Genomic DNA, 16,698 nt, shown 5'->3' with positions numbered 1-16,698 from the left:
TTTATATATCGCTCATTTGCTGCAAGACCGGCATAAGTCAAAAAAATCGATTCGCCAGAAAACGCGTTTAAAGTTTTCAATTTACTCCAACTTACACGGAAAACAGGAAATATATTCTCTTCTCAAGCGGAGCATATAAGAGGTATTCATATGAATTTTTGACTCAACATGAAGTATGATATAACGAATAATTCTGCAGCATTAACTCAAACTCACGTTTTTTTGATTTATGCCGGACTTGCAGCAAATGAGCGATATGTTTTTCGTTTTATTTTAATTGGGTTCTTGTTGGGGTGAATGCTTAAAATATCGAGATAATCCTCAAATAGACCACTGACTGATACTTCATTTTTAATGTACATAAATATTTCTATAAGTTCATTTTGAATTTGGAATATACGACCGAGGAGGAGAATTTGCTAGCCTTTGATTCACTTAACTTTGGAAAGTAGCAAATCCAACAAACCACTGGTATAATGACATAAACTGCAGAGTTAGAGTAGCAAGCGTTTATACCACTTTAATAAGCTATTAATATGCTCTCTTTTATTGACTCCAACGGCTTCATTTTCTTAATGCTCCTTCTTCTTCTTTAATGCTCCTACCTGTACATTTTTCGACCACAGAGTAGAGCAAAGCAAGTGGCGAATCGAATAAGCCGCTTGATGCCGTAAAGCGAATATGAGAAAATTTTTTTGTGAAATATTTTCCATGTGCTCATAAGTGACTACATTGATGTTGCTTGCTTGAGGGCACAATCAGTGGCGCCAGCTCATCAAATCAATCCAAAATAACTGATTAAAGAATGCCCAAAACAAGTTGAAAACAAAGTCAATAAGCTTCCGTATAATTTATACAAGCTTTAAAAAATAATAAAATATAAGTAATCACAAGCGTGGCATAATTAACAAATTAATGGAAACATCTGCAAATATTATATGTTAATTGCTGTTGTTATTGGCTTCAACAATATAAATCTTGACTTCTGTTTTGATCGCATATTTTTGTGCAAACCAATATCAAATATTTTATGCTCCAAAAATATGCAAACACATACTTACATACAAACATACTTTTGAGCGTCAAAAGTTAGTAAACGAAACTGTAGCTATCTCTGGTGATTCTATATAACAACAATGGCTACAAGTGTGCACTACATGTTTATTTTTCTCATATTAAGTCTTTATTTGTTTAAGCTGTTAACACTTCTTCTGCGCGGGCTTGTGTGTGTTTACACCTCTGGCTGCTTCAATACAATTGCTTGTTAGAAAAAATGTTAGACAAGCCCAAGTTCAATAAGATTGGCATGGCTGTTCAGTTAACTGCCAACGCTGAACGGAAACGGACGTGTCTCATTGTTGCGGAAGTTTTAGGCGAATGTTAGTATAAACGTTAGAAGCGTATGAAAACGGAAACGTGAAAAATCAGGAATAAAATTAAATGTGAAAGTGAGTGTGCAATTTGGATGCGATGGTTAAGAGAATTTAAGATATAAAATAATGAGGTTCAACAAGTACCTATAAATAAAAAAAAAGATTATGAATTAAGAAAAAAAATATTTTTTTGTGAAAAGTTTTTAAAAAAATTTAACAAAAATAATTTTTTTTTTTTTTAATTTTAGCAATTTAAAAAAAAAAGAAATTAATTGAAATAAATAGATTTTTTCGTAAAAATTTTAAAAATTAAAAACAATTAAATATTAAAAAAATGTTTGTTTGTAAAAATTAAGCAATTACAAAAAACAGTTTCAAAAAAATATTTGAAAATTAAATAAAATTAATTATTAATTAAAAATTAAAAGAAAAAACAGAAAATGACTTAACATGTGTTTGGTGAAAATTTTGGAAATAAAAAAAATATTTAAAAAAAAATATTTATATTTTTTTAAATTTTGGCAATTAAAAAGAAACAAAAATTTAATTTAAAAAATATGGTTTTTTCGTAAAAATTTTAGAAATTAAAAACATAAAATTAATTATTAAAAAAATTTTTGTTTGTAAAAATTTAAGCAATTATAAAATTAAAATAATTAAAAAAAAATATTTGAAAATTAAAAAAAATTAATTATTAATTAAAAGAAAAGTTAAAAAAAAAAAAAACAGAAAATGACTTAAAATTTTTTTGGTGAAAATTTTGGAAATAAAAGAAAAAAAAATAATAAAAAATATACATATATTTTTTTTAAATTTTAGCAATTTAAAAAAAAACAAAAATTAATTTAAAAAATATGATTTTTTCGTAAAAATTTTAGAAATTAAAAACATAAAACTAATTATTAAAAAAATGTTTGTTTGTAAAAATTTAAGCAATTACAAAAAACAGTTTCAAAAAAATATTTGAAAATTAAAAAAAATTAATTATTAATTAAAAGAAAAGTTAAAAAAAAAAAAAACGGAAAATGAATTAAAATTTTTTTTGCGAAAATTTTGGAAAGGAAAGAAAAAAAATATTTAACAAACAAAATTTTTTTTTTAATTTTAGCAATTTAAAAAAAAAAGAAATTAATTGAAATAAATATGATTTCTTCCTAGAAACTTTAGAAATTAAAAACATAAAATTAATTATTAAAAAAATGTTTGTTTGTAAAAATTAAGCAATTACAAAAAACAGTTTCAAAAAAATATTTGAAAATTAAATAAAATTAATTATTAATTAAAAATTAAAAGAAAAAACAGAAAATGATTTAAATTTTTTTTTGTGAAAGTTTCGGAAGTAAAAAAAATATTTAAAAAAATATACATATATGTAAATTTTTTTTTGTGAAAATTTTGGAAATAAAAGAAAAAAAAATTTAGTTAAAAAAATATATTTTTTTTTAAATTTTAGCAATTAAAAAAAAAAATTAATTTAAAAAATATGGGTTTTTCGTAAAAATTTTATAAATTAAAAACATAAAATTAATTATTAAAAAAATTTTGTTTGTAAAAATTTAATCAATTACAAAAAAAAAAATAATTAAAAAAAAAATTTAAAATTAAATAAAATTAATTATTTAAAACTATTTTTTTTTTCAAAAATTTAGAAATTTGATTAACTTCGAATATTATAACTTTATAAAGTATAATAAAGTAGTGAAATAAAAAATTAAAAAACTGCAAAAGTATATATGAAAACAAAAATGTTTTTAAATGCAAATAATCATAATTATATAAAATAATCCGAATATAATAGTACATATTTCATAATTACTTTTTTGATTAATAGTTTATGTGTCATAGTAAAACTAATCCTAGAAAAAGTGGTGAAATTAAAAAAAAATAATAATAATTTATAAAACAAACATTTTTTAATATACAGAATTAAAAAGTTTATTAATGAATATATATAATACAATAATTAAAGAAGTAATTATTGAAACCTGTTACTAAAATATTATAATAATTATTAATAACAAATAACATTACTATTATTAAAAAAAAATTTAAAATAATTAAGGTTTGTAAGTAATATACTAAAGTAAAGCGGAAATGGAAAATATGCTTAATTTTAATATAATTGAAATAATTATCAAAGAATTCAAATAAAAATAATAAATACTGAGAATTTTTGAAAAAAAAATCCCTTCCGCAACATCAGTGCTGTCGTCACAGCAACGGTATGTGCTACTTGCAGGCCACGAAAAACTCTGCTCTAGTGAATTGCCGCACACCCTGAGATCGCTTTACCAATTTTTTAGGTTGGCGTTCCATATTTCTCGCCTTTAGACTGGCATGTCATTACCAGCAGCCAGATTCCGCTTTTTTTTAAACCATACGTTTTTTATTGAATTTTTTTGAAACATGACAGTTATGCCGCTATAGTATGCGGGGAGCCCCTCAAAGTGTGCAGCGTCGTTTGCCAGCGTATGCATTTCAAAATCAAGAGTCCAACGGGATACTCGATTCGCTTCAGCTATTTTTTATTTGTATAAGTACAAGTTCTTTTCTAAGGTATCCATCCCCGGATCATATCTACGTGCTATAATAATCCACCTGTTACCTGCTGGACCACTCTTTCATATTTTTGTTTAGAACAGCCGTTCATCTACCCCGACGTTCGTGCTCCCAACGAATTTGCGGTAGTTCGAAGAAATCATTCTTTATTTCCTCTTTTGTGGTGGTGAGATGTGTTTCTGCTTTCTTCAATGTCCACATTTTCGTTCTTTCGAATGCTAATAAGGCGATGCGCGTGCTTTCGTTTATTACCGCTGGCTTCATCAGATGCTGATATTACCCTAAGAATAGCTGCGGGTTACACTTTTTTAGGCATTCTTCTTCTTTATTGACGTAGACACCGCTTACGCGGATATAGCCGTGTGTACAACAGCGCGCTAGTCGTTCCTTCTTCCACCTGATCTCTCCAACGGAGTAGAGGTCTTCCTCTTCCTCTGCTTCCCCTGGCGGGTATTGCGTCGAATACTTTCAGAGTTAGAGTGTTTTCATCCATTCGTACGACATGACTTAACCAGCGTAGTCGCTGTCTCTTAATCCGCTGAACCACACTGTCACTGTCGTCGTATAACTCATACAGCACATCGTTCCATCGAATGCGAAATTCGCCGTTGCCAATGCACAAAGAACCGTAAATCTTTGAAGCCCTTACAACGGTTATTTATCCTCAATAAGTCCTATAACTCTGCACCGTAGAACAAGAAATTCGGAGTGGTTGACATCATAGGCTTTCGTTTTGACTATCTCAATCCTTCGAAGTTGACCATCAGCCAGTTAAGTTACTAAAATTTAGGCGCCTCTTCCGCAGCTTGTTAGTAAGCCTGGTATGTAATCTTACAGACAAGTAATGGACAACATATTGTGTTCGTATTGTCACTGTTGTTGTCCTCATGTCAATAATAATCGGTATATGTTTCCTTGTTAGCAATACCAGCTCGGGTTTTTCAGTGGCATGTCTAAAACCAAGCGAGTTAAGCCATAATATTCAAGATTCCCGAAGTTTGGACCAAAATTGATCAATGCGCACCTCTTGCTGGGAACTTAAAGTGTCATGGTCTTTCATTGTTTTTATATATGTAGCAAGATTCTATCTCTATATATTGTGGCATAAAACTAATAATATTTTAAAATAATAAAAAAAAAAACATTTTGCATGACTTTCGGGTCTACCTATCTGAATTTTTATCCAGATAAAGACTATCAATGTAAAAATGTGATATACATATGTACATAGGTCTTATGGGATTCGAAGGTTTTTGACATTTTGCATCGCTCATCATTTTGTCATTTAATATAAGCGTTCAAAATGTCCTCAAGCTTTCCCAATTCTGTCTCAAATTGGTCTAAATTGTAGTATAAACCATCGCAGAGCTTTCGTTGGTAGTAGTAATGAGAAATAGCTGAAAGATGCTCAAAACCTTTCAGACGAAAATCGATATTACAAAATAATCTCACTCATAGCAAATAACTGTATACTCGTATATAGATATACAAGTACATATGAATATGTCTCCAAGTGCTTATACTTACAGTGAAGTCGTAAGAGTATGATGACTATCATTTTTATTAAATTAATTATCTGCTGCCGCTAAAGAAGCATTGAAAATGAAATAATGAAGCATCGAAACCAGTTTAAATTACGAATTGAATGAAAAAGATTTTTTGGCGAATTTCAATGCCACAGTCACTGTAAATGCTCGCAAAATAAAGCCTTTTATGTGCACACATGTCTATATACATACATACTATATGTACATAATGTAACCATTCGAAGCATTCTTTATATTTTTTACAACGTCGTTAAAACTAAAAAACTTTCGTATTCAGGTTAACTGCTTAAGAAGCGCGAAATAAATTGAATTTAATTGGCACTAGCAATAGAAAATGTAATATAAATCTATTAAGCTGGTTCTCATAATCAGATTATCTTCGCACAGTTCAAACACTCGCGTTGGACGGGGAATGAGCTTCAAACTCAGTTAAACTATATAAAATTTTTTTCACTCAGACGGTTGGCAAGTCACGGCATAGAAAAAAATATACAACTGAAATAAATCCACTTAGAACTGAACTCAATCTGATTAAGACTTTGCATAAACTATGTTTTCTACTGGCCATCAGCATAATTTCATAGCTCTTATAGTATGCTCGTTTTTATACCCTGAACAAGGTGTATTCAGTTTGTCACGAAGTCCACAAGACTTTTTATGAAATCTTTTGTATTTGTGAAGGGTATTCTCGGTGTACTTTTATTTCTTTTTTTATAAGCGACTGTGAAAAGACTGCTGAACTGGCATAAAAAACTCGCCGGAGATTAACCGGCAAGCCATGTATTGTTTGCTATTTAAATTTCGACAATAAAAACAAAATGAGCGATTTCTAAGAATCTTTGTGAGAAAGTTAATTTAAACAGTTGCATACGAAAGAACAGCTTGTGTTTTTGTTGTGGTGCTAGTGACAGAAAATAAACCGCAAATATCTTCAAAAGAATACAACGGAGTTAACATTCCTTCTCGGTATAAAAAAGCAATCTGGTAAAGTAGAACCGACCAATATTCGAACTATCAAATTATATGGGTTGTCTCTAAGCTAGTTTGTGGTTGTGGAGCATACTACTTCTCTTTAGACAGGTTAAGCTGAGAACAAACTCTTGCAAAATACTTACAGTCTGTCAAGTAAGAGCGTGGTCGGGATAATTTATAAAAAAAAATATTTAATGAAACTTTCATATTTATATATACATTGTATATATTACAAACAATAATGCAATTTAGTCAAAAATACGGCCAGTCACCATCGGCGTCAATAATTGTCTGGCATCTCCGAGGCATGCTTTCTACTAATTTGACGGCGTATTCTAGTGGAAAGGATCTCCTGATCCGACGAATTTCGTAAGACAACTGCTTCAAAGTGTATGTGCGCCTTCCACGAAGCTTCTGTTTAAATATGCCCACACATTTTCAATAGGGTTGGCATCGGGCGACTGCGACGGCCAAACCAATGTAACGATGCTAGATTGAGTTTTCCACTGAGTACAGAGCTTGCTGTGCTGTTTACGATCGTTATCCTCCTGCAGAATCCAATCTTCATTTTTTCTGATGAACCATTGTTTGGCAGATAGCAGTAAAGGTCGCTTAACAAGCCTATTGAAGGAAGTTGATTAGGTTCGCGTGAGGACAGAACCTGCCCATATAGAACATTCATCAGTAAAAATGACATTTTCAAAATTTCTATCAATACTCGTCCTAGCGAGTCGATTTGTCACAAGTTTTTCAGTCAACAGATGCTTCTTCATTATGTTGCGCCATTTCAGATCATGAGTATGAAGAAGGGTTCGGATAGTTTCGTGGGATATATCTAAACCTTTTGCCAATACTTTTGCTTGTCCTTGCCACAGTGTTAAAGCAGGATTCCGCGAAAACAGATTCACTATTCTTTTTTCATCTTTTTTGTTCACATTTCCTATCGAACCACGTTCTGATAAATCATCGACATTTTTAGCCACTATATATCGCTGTATCCACTTCTGTACAAATGCCTTCGACTTTCTCATATATTTAGCAGCCGCTGATTGCGACATTTTGGGAACTTTCGGGTGGATGCAAAGGAACACAGCTTCGTAGCGCGACGCGTACTTAGCACTCATGGCGTTTAACGTGATTCTCTTTCAAAAGATCAACAACAACTGAACCTTTGTTGACAATGCATCAAGGACAAAGCTTCCCTCTATCGGCTCGCAAAGGAATTAGAGCGAAATCTTTCATTAACTGTCGGTAAAGTCGACCACGCTCTTACTTGACAGACTTTCCTTGTGCTTCGTTTTGTTTGTTATCTTATTTTGTTGTCCGAAACTAGTGTTCTAGCTGTTTAGTCATGTGGGAAGGTAGATTATTCTACTAAAGAAAATTATGTTTCCGGCTTTCCGGCTGAAAGTGATGATGGGTAATAGGAAACGTTCAGAGAGACCCAACCATCTACAATCTCAAGATTGCTGTGGTTCTTACAATTTTCAAAAACAAAGCTCTGTTAAATTCGACAAAAACTGTATTTTCAAAAAGCGTGCCAAGTTAAAATATTTTAGTTTGAGAGCATTCCAAAAAAAACAGCTAAATCTTATTAAAAGACTGCCTTAGGCCAAGCCTTAAAATTTCTTATTAATCAAAAATCACTTGTAACTTCATAATTTTATGTTCGAAGAATAAGCAGATCTGAGAAAAAGCGATGAAACCTCGATAATGAGAATAGACAGTAAAGCGAAATGGACGCTATGTCAAGGCTTGACGATGGTTCACTGCTAATAGAGAGACAAACTTTGTGTTTATCGTTGGTTGTACGAGTATGCAATAACGGGAGTATGCGGACATACTAAATGAAAGCGCTGAGATAAAGTGGATATTCCACAATCGTTCAAAGTCCTAAAATGTTCAAACCAACCCACCCAAAAATCAACAGACTTTTAGTGAGAAACTCAGTAATCTTTAAAAGTGGAGCAACTCAGTCAGTCACAGCTTGCTTAAAGCCAATGAAACTGCTCGAACTTACTAAGGTTTTTAAAGACCATCATAATATAGCGTACCATATACGTAAAAATTTGGATTGAGCGACATACCAAAAAGCGTCTAAAAGTAAGAATTAGGTAATATATTGGGGATTTATAAAGATTGCTTACGCCTGCGCTCTCATCTTAAGAGACTTTTTAACGAAAACCGCAGAATACCGAGCATACTATATAGAAGATGCTGAAACATAGACATCTTACCTCAGCGACTGTCCAGCCTTTGATCGTCTAGGATGGAATATCTTTCACTGTTGCATTGACCAAACTCAATCCAAAAGAGAATTGGATGTTAGGGTGGGGAATACTCAAAATTGTTTTTAGTACGACGATATGCTCAAAAGAGCTTAATGACGGCGCACTGAAGCTAAAATATTAGATTTGCACGTTTCGCTAAGCATGATGTGCTTTGGCGTCAGAATTGTATGAGATTGGTTCATGCCTACTGTTAACCTCCTTATAACGCAGGCTTCGATAATATTATAGTAAAAGAGATTTTCTACTAAAGCGCATTGTCGTGCTTCGTATGTGCCGATTTCGTAACGAAAATGAACGAGAGAGTGGTATTACTTCGTTTTTGGCCAGGCCACTGATTATAGTCATCCTCCAATTTTTCGATGTAATTTTTGTGATACGGTTTGTCCTGTGCTTTAAAACAGATCTCAGTTTCGGCGATCACTTCTTCATTCGACGAAAATTTCTTCCCAGCAAGCCTTCTTTTGAGGTCTGAGAACAGTAATGTTAGTCGTTGAGGGTCAGATCTGGAAAATACGGTGGGTGCGGGCGCAATTCGAAGCCCAATTCATTGGTTTTTGCCATCGTTTTCACTGAATTGTGACAAAGTGCATTGTTTTGCAGGATTAGCACTTTCTTTTTCTTGAAATGTGGCCGTTCTTCGGTGCTTTCGTCCGCTCCAACAACACTAGTCGCTGTTTATGGTTCTTTCTTTTTCAAGGTAGTCATTGAAAGTTATTCCAAGCGCATCAGAAAATACCATTACCTTGTCAGCCAATAGTTGCGTTTTTTGAAGCCTTGGAGCGGATTCATCGCGTCGAGTTTACTTGATTATCGATTAAACTTCGGAGTGAATTGAAAGGGCTATGTTGCAGCCATTGTACCATATTGACGAAAAAATTCGGTTTTATTATGATTTAACATTTCCTAACATTGATCCGATTCATCAACTCATCGTTGTTTTTGGTCAGACGTGAGCTCGCGAGGCACACACTTTGGTTGGAGTTTTCTCATACCAAAATATTCGTGAATAATAAAATGTACACCTTCGGTTGATATTTTTAGAGTGTGTGCTATCTTGAAAAACTTTACTTTGCGGTCATCCTAAATTATTATTATGTCTACAACTTTGCTTCCGTTTTTTTTTGTAAATTTAAGGCTTTATTGTATAAAAACGGTTACAAGAATGTTATTCGAAATATTGGCCGTCGCTAGCTACTACTTTTGACCATCTTTTTGGCAGCATGCGTATTCCGTGACGAACAAACACCTCATCTTTTGAGTCGATCAAGTATCAATCCAGTATTTGACTTCTTCGTAAGAACTGAAGTGCTCATTAGCTAGACCGTGTGTCATCGATCGGAACAAGTAGTAGTCAGATGGAGCAACGTCTGGAGAATACGGCGCGTGGGGTAAGATTTCCCATTTCAACGTCTCCAAATAATTTTTGGCCACCTTTTCGACGTGAGGCCGAGCATTGTCATGCTGGAGAATGACTTTATCGTGTCTTTCCTCGTACTGTGGCCGTTTTTCTTTTAGTGCTCGGCTCAAACGCATCAATTGCGTTCGGTATCGATCTCTTGTGATGATTTCACTTGGCTTTAGCAGCTCATAATATATCAGCCCCAGCTGGTCCCACCAAATGCAGAGCATGACCTTGGCGCAGTGAATGTTCAGTTTTACCGTCGACGTGGAGGCATGTCTTTCTTCGCTAGGATTATCGTAGTGGACCTATTTTTTGTCGCCAGTTACAATGTGATGTAAAAATCCGTTTCGGTTGTGCCTTTGAAGCAGCTGCTCACATGCAAAGAAGCGACATCTCTGGGTTTTAAGTCGTAAGGAATCCAGTTTCCTTGTTTGTGAATCATCCCCATGGCTTTGAGGCGTCTTGATACGGCTTGCTGTGTCATTTGAAACGATTCGGCCAATTCCTCTTGGGTTTAAAACGCATCTTGGTCGAGTAATGCTTCCAATTCAGCTTCTTCGAAAATCTTGGCACAAATGTCCAAGATCGATATATGTAAATCGATTTAATTGACCACTGCTTGACCCTAGAGACATCTATTGGAAAACGGCGGAAGCAAAGTTGTAGACCTAATATGTAATTTTTTTTGATGTTTTCGTCGGTAACAAACTCTTCTGGGCGTTCACTGCGTTGTTTTTGTTATAGCGGCAGAAAGCATTCCTGAAGAAATTTCGAAGAATGGAGTTGAAGTTCGAGTCGTTGGCTGGATAAAATCCGGGTCTGATCTGGATTCTGGATCTGATCTAAGACCCGACTGTCCACCCTCTTCGGTGTTCATTTCACAACGTCTGAACGTATGTAGCATACCTATCTTTGTTGATTGATTGATTTTTCTGGGGTTCAAGTTTTTGCTTTAACTTTATATTTTCCTTTCAAAAAGCAATATCTTATCAACACGCGAAGTTCCTTTTCCTTTATTTTTTTCGTAATAACGAAAGTTGCTTCACTCAAAATGACATAATTCACAAACAATGACCGAATAGCTGTCAATTGTCTTGCCATATACAACTTTCTAACTCTAATTCTAAGAAATTGCGTGCTCGGCAACCACTCGGTTGAGCACGAACTTAATCGTCCTTGCTTATGACAATAAACACGTTCGTAAGTGAACTTGAATTAATTGTTTTTATATATTTCTCTCATACTTCCTTTTTTAAATTACCAATTTCCAACGGATATCGCCGTGCGCACGTATTGCTACAAAAATACAGTATGTATACATATGTATGTGCATATATAGTATATAAACCTGCAGTAAATACGTCACTCAGCTTTAATGACTAGATAACCCACAAAGCATTCCAATAAAGACGAATATATGACCTACAACAAAAAGCAATAAACTCACAGCTTTTACACTAACAGAAGAAAATAGAAACAGTAAAAATGCGATAAATGAAATGAGAGAGCAATCGAAACAGCGCTTCAGCGCGTTGATTGTGCCCGGCTCATAAGTTAGACAATTAATCTATTAATATCAATAAATATGTATTTAAAACAAAAGCCAAACGGTGCTTAAATTGCGGTCAATAGACGAACAAACGCCACAACAAACGAAGCGAAAACGAACGGTCATTGGACTTGAAAGAAGGTATTGACCCTGAACCGGCACGATAGCAAACAGTTAGCCTAAATATTGACCTTTTTATAAATAACAAACGACAGTAAAAAATATGTAAATAGCTGCCCACACTACGTTCGCTGCCTAAGTTACGCCAAACCTTGTAGAGTAACGAATCGAACAAACAACTGGTATAAATTAAATAAACTGGCATAAGCAATTAGAGAAATAATGTTAGAATAGCAGATTAAATAACTTTAGTACGTTAATCTAGTGCATTTGAACGATTTTGTTGTTGTTCTCTTATGTACAGAGGTTTCTTTAAACAGAGCGTGTAAAGTGCTCAAATGTAGAGTGCAGCGTAGAGGGGATATGAAGACGACTAAGTACTAGGTATGAAAACGATTTTGATGTGCTATAATTGTTGGCCTTTTAATAACGAATATGTAAATAAAAGGCGTCTTCTTTTGTGATTTCGTTTTCAAGTTCAAGTTGGAGCACAACGCAGCAGTTTCGGTATGTTTAAGGCCGTTATAATTAGCAAATATTAGCCGTTACAATAGTTTATAGTTTCGCTTATTTTAGTAAACTATTAACATTTGCTAGCAGAGCAGTGAATGCTCTTCGAGGGGCTGGAAAGGGTGGTCAAAAGGTTGGCTGACTGCACTGAAGCGGTTGGACTATTCTAAATGAATGAATGTTCGGATTCAATCTCTGGCTCCAACGTCCTTTGGATGAAGGTTGGCGCCGTTGCTGTAACAATGCGATGCATTTGGTGCTCTTCGCTCTTTTTGCCGCTATTGGCGGCTCTGATAACTTGTACTACTGTGCTCAAAAAATAAGGGGACATTGTATTTATTTTGAAAATTCTTTATTTATTTTTCCAAATCAATTTCATCCCCTTCAAAGTAATCCCCTCCCGATGCAATTCACTTATACCAACGGATTTTTCAATCTTCGAAACACTGGTTGTAGTCACTTTCCGGGATGGTCTTCAGTTCCGTCTTCGCTGCGGCTTGAATCTCCTCTATCGTATAAAAACGCTGTCCCCGGAGCGGTCTTTTGAGCTTGGTGAACAGCTAGAAGTCGCACGGCGCCAGATCAGGTGAATACGGTGGTTACGGAATGATATGGGTTGAGTTTTTGGCGAAATGATCACGAATTACGAGGGCAGTATGAGATGGTGCATTGTCGTGGTGTAAAAACCAAGAATTGTCTTTCCATAATTCCGGCCTTTTTAGGCGCATAGCGTTACGCAAACGACGCATAACGTTCAAATAATATTCCTTGTTGACTGTTTGACCGTTTGGAAGGAATTCATACTGCACAACACCACAATTATCGAAGAAAACAGTCAACATGACCTTGATTTTTGATCGACTTTGGCGCGATTTTTTTGGTCTCGGCTCTCTTTTGGCACGATATTTTTTGATCGGTTGTTTTGGGGTCGTAAGCATAGATCCAAGTCTCATCGCCAGTTATAATGCATTTCATGACACCCTGGTAGTCGGAAGGCATCGTTTCACACACTTCAACGCGACGCCTTTTTTCCAAAAAATTCAATGTTTTCGGTACCAGTCGAGATTTGACGCGCTTGAGGCCCAAAACATCCTTCAAAATGGTATTGGCTGAGCCTTTCGATATGCCAACTTCATCAGCAAGGTCTCTAATTGTTAATCGACGGTTTTTCAACACCAAATCTTTGATTTGTTGAACGTGAGCTTCGTCGGTTGAGGTTGATGGTCGCCCTGGACGCTCTTCGTCTTCGACACGTTCACGGTTGGCTTGGAACTCACTATACCACTTGTAAACATTTTTTTTTAGCCTCATCACCAAAGGCTTTCTGCACCATCCTCAACGTATCCGCAGCAGAAAATTGATTCCGTAAACAAAATTTAATGCAAATTCTTTGCTCAACAAATTTCGATATCGCAAAAAACGAAAAACTCACTTTTAGCAGCTCACAAAACGACACGAATCTCAAACACTAATGAATATTTTGACTTAAATTTGACATAAATGTGACTGACAGTACTACCAATCTAAAAAAAAATAATTTTCCAAATCCTTTGACGCGCGCAGTTTTAATACAAATGTTTTGGGCACAGTAGTATATTCACGCGAATTCGTCTCATGGATGCCAGTGGGCGTCATAGTGGTTAAGACTTTAGATTCATATTGGAGCCACACACAATATAAAAGATCTCTTCTCGAGTTAAGCGTATGTTAACAAAATTTCATTAGCATCCTCTGTTATTTTGAATGATAGTCTCTGTTCGGCCTCGGTTGTCAAGTGCTATTTGGACTGCAGTTAAGACTAACTTTGGTATTTGGTATGTACATATGTATTTATGTATATAAGTGTATATACGTATAACATTTTATTTAAATAAGCTCGTTAAATATTTATTTATCTGTTCGTTTCAGTAGCTTTTTGACTATCTACTTTTTGTTGACAATAATTAGGTAAATATTAGCAGAGTCTAGGGTTTGTTTGTTTTGTTATTGAGTTGGGTAAAATATTGCTTAGGTAAATGTTGAAATATGCAAATTGAAGAGATTCTTGTTCTCAAAATATGTTGCTGAATTTGACTTGGTTACAAAAGTATTGATATGATATGGACATGTAGGCGTTCGAAGCTTAAAATTTGACTATAAAATATTGCCGCTTTTGCATACAAGTTATGAAGCTCGCTTAGATTTGTCGCGGAACTTTTCAAAGATAGTGAGACCAAACAACATTCAATTCTTCTATCTCAATAATTTTTTCTGAAAATTTTTTGAGAATAGTACTTAAAACATATAGCTCGTAGATTCCTTTAACATAAATTTGTGTTTAATTAAAATTTTCGGTTGGCTGGCAACGGTCCAACTAACGATTTACGTAAAATCATAAGTAGTATAAGTGATGACCTAAAAATGTGAATCATTAATAATTACTCGAGCGCGTTGAATGCAATAAAAAGCGTAGCTTAAAAAAACAAGAAATATTTTAACAAAGTAAATTCAGTACTGTTAATGCGCCGATTTTGAAAAAAGAACGGTAATGACCTCCAGCAGAATTGGCCAACCGCTTAACGGTCTATAAAACGGCCAGCAATAATATTAGCCATAGCGAAGACTTGTTTGCAGTCTTGTTTATGAGTAAAGAGAGACCCTGTAGAGCGTTAAATCTGTGAACGTGAAATTGAAATTGTCGTCATGGATGGTGACGGCATTTTCTGTCTCACTTCAAAAGAAATTAGGCTCGATGATGCTGTTATACCACAATCCGTGCCCAAAAATAAATTGTTGGGAATGCAATTATGTTCCCTGAATCACCCGAAGATTCGACTCACTCTTAGCGACAATTTTTTTTGCTGAAGATACCATTAAGCCAGAAATAGGTCGGATTTAAGAAGGTGGACAATTTCCAAGCGCTATGTACACATATCAAAAGTAAAACACCAACAATGGTCTGGAAATCCAACGCAGGATATCTCTTGCCAGCAGGTGCTACTTCGGACTGAGTAGCCAATTGAAAAGTAAAGTCCTCTCTCGACGAACAAAGCCAAACTTCATAAGTCGCTCATAATTCCCGTCCTGCTATATGGTGCAGAGGCTTGGATGATGACAACAGCCGAATAGTCGACGTTGCGAGTTTTCGAGAGAAAAGTTCTGCGAAAGATTTATGGTCCTTTGCGCGTTGGCCACGGCGAATATCGCATTCGATGGAACGATGAGCTGTACGAGATATACGACGACATTGACATAGTTCAGCGAATTAAAAGACAGCGGCTACGCTGGCTAGGTCATGTTGTCCGGATGGATGAAGACACTCCAGCTCTGAAAGTATTCGACGCAGTACCCGCCGCGGGAAGCAGAGGAAGAGGAAGACCTCCACTCCGGTGGAAGGACCAAGTGGAGAAGGACCTGGCCTCGCTTGGAATATCCAATTGGCGCCACGTAGCGAAGAGAAGAAACGACTGGCGCGCTGTTGTTGACTCGGCTATAATCGCGTAAGCGGTGTCTACGCCAGTAAGGAAGAAGAAGATATCAAAAGTAAAATTGCAAACCTTACTCAACACACTGCCAAAATTCGACACGAATCCGTAAACAAACATGGGCGACCAATCACTATCCCCTCATCCACCTTGGTAGAAGCTGTGTATCTAGTATAATATTGGCTCCTTATATTTCTTTTATCAATTTATGTGAATTAAAAAAATTATAGCGGTGTCAACTCTTCTATTTTTCAAGTTTAATTTTATTTATATTTTGTTTGATCTCCACGTTTCCAATGTTTTTATTATACCTGAAATTTTTTGGCAATAAAGTTTTCAAACAGCTCGCAATCCTTATTAAAAAAAATAACGTTTTCGTTTTAAATATTTTCAATTATAATTTTTTTTAACAATTTGTAGTCTTCCTTTGTTCATTTTAACAATTTCACACTTAAGATTTCCGAACAGATGGCAACCTTTCAACTTGTTATATTTCAAAACACCCGAATTTTACACCGAATAGTTACAATAACGTTTTCAAAAAGGCACAATTTTTAAAAATTGTTCGAATTATTTCGTTGTAGTTGCCTGATTTTTTTTAATACGTCTTAATTTCACTGCAAATGTTATTAGAGTCTCGAATCCTCCGCCCAAAGTACTTAGCATTTGGTTTTAATATATGTACATATATTTCCTACAGGGTATTAACACTCACAAAGATATTTAACCCAATGAGTTCTTGAAAATGCTTACTTAGTTGCTTAACTACATTTAAGTAAGGTGTAAAAGAAAAATCCGTAAAATTCAAGCAACTAATATGCCCTTAAACTTTTTTACTAGCCAACCGTAAACGTGTTTATGTTGTTGCTTCTGCTATTTGTTGTTTTTGTAGTATATACAATTATTCTCGT

At 34.6% G+C, this 16,698-nt stretch overlaps 1 protein-coding gene across 3 annotated transcripts in view; it reads left to right on the top strand.

The window, feature by feature from the left end:
• Positions 1-16,698, top strand: part of LOC105234072 (acidic phospholipase A2 PA4) — a 36,738-nt gene that overhangs the window by 10,859 nt on the left and 9,181 nt on the right. Inside the window, exon 1 of one of the 3 annotated variants that reach the window (XM_019988762.3) lies at positions 1,295-1,448. The exons of the other annotated variants lie outside the window; for them this stretch is intronic. The gene's annotated coding sequence lies outside the window, so the exon portion shown is untranslated. Of the gene's footprint in view, positions 1-1,294; positions 1,449-16,698 lie in introns of those variants that run through there. 3 annotated transcript variants of the gene reach the window in all.

Source organism: Bactrocera dorsalis, chromosome 4 (assembly GCF_023373825.1).
Source record: "Bactrocera dorsalis isolate Fly_Bdor chromosome 4, ASM2337382v1, whole genome shotgun sequence".
Classification (NCBI taxonomy): Eukaryota; Metazoa; Arthropoda; class Insecta; order Diptera; family Tephritidae; genus Bactrocera; species Bactrocera dorsalis.
Note: the sequence above shows the minus strand (reverse complement) of the source record. Positions and strands in the feature narration are given on the sequence as shown.